This window comes from Echinops telfairi, unplaced genomic scaffold (assembly GCF_000313985.2).
Source record: "Echinops telfairi isolate 266 unplaced genomic scaffold, ASM31398v2 ScPeMD7_28;HRSCAF=97, whole genome shotgun sequence".
Classification (NCBI taxonomy): domain Eukaryota; kingdom Metazoa; phylum Chordata; class Mammalia; order Afrosoricida; family Tenrecidae; genus Echinops; species Echinops telfairi.
In genome coordinates, this window is record NW_022103925.1 from 3,832,612 (window position 1) to 3,833,678 (window position 1,067).

A 1,067-nucleotide genomic window follows, 5' to 3' on the forward strand; every position below is an offset into this window, starting at 1 on the left:
GCAGCCAGCACAAACCCTTGTACCCACAGCTGGACTCTGACCCGCATGAGTGGCCTCAATTCAGTGAGTGTGGTTGGAGCTACTTCTGCTGACCAGGTGCTGGGATGGCCAAATGGGGCCCTGCCAGTGTCTCAAACCCAAACCCCACTGCCTTTGACTCTGTCCGACTCATAGTGACCTTGTAGGATAGGGCAGAACTGCCCCTATGTGACTCCGAGCCTGTAATTCTTTACACGAGTAGACTGCCTCATCTTTCTCCCGTGGAGCAGCTGGTGAGTTTGAACCACTGACCTTGAAGGTAGCAGCTCAATGTGTGTACCCCAGTACATTGCCAAGGCTGTATGCATTGGCAAAATACGAAGCAGAATGAAGTCTCCTCCATTGTGGGTGAGAGTAGACATTTTCCTTGACACAAAGGGTGGTCTTTTGGAAACCTGCTTGGGATTATCTCCCAAACCTAGCCGACCCTCTGAGTCAGCAGTTCCATGCCAGGAGAGAGGCGGGGGCTTCCAAACGCTCATGGAAAACAGGTGAGCTTCTTGCAGCTGTGCACCTGCTACCCAAAGGCGTGGGTGAGAATGTAGGTGGACACCTTATGCATCTGAGCTCCGATGTGGCCACAGCCCCCAAGCCCCTCAGGAGGAGAATGAAAACATTGTGGTCTCTTTCCCCCACAACAGAACACTGCCCTCCAGCCATTAAAATGACCGATGGCCAGCTGCCCACAGCAGAGTGGAGACAGCTCCCAAGCATAATCATGTTGAGTGGAACAACCCCGGCTCCAGATAATGGCTGCTCGCTGGCTGCTTTTCTGTGCCAGGCAATGTTGGCGAGTGCCCAGCATCAGGACTGGTGGGGTTCACCATGGCGGTCTCCCTGGCAGCAGGCTGGGGGTGCAAACTCTGAGAGTGACCCCCGCCATGGTCCCTCTAAGCTCCTTCATGGATCCGTCCACTCGGGACCTGCGTAAGTCAGAGTTCTCTGGAGAAACAGAAGCAGTCGGTGAGGGCTGTGACATTGATCGGGCCTTTGAGTTGGTTCCAACTCACTGTGGGCCTATGTCCACA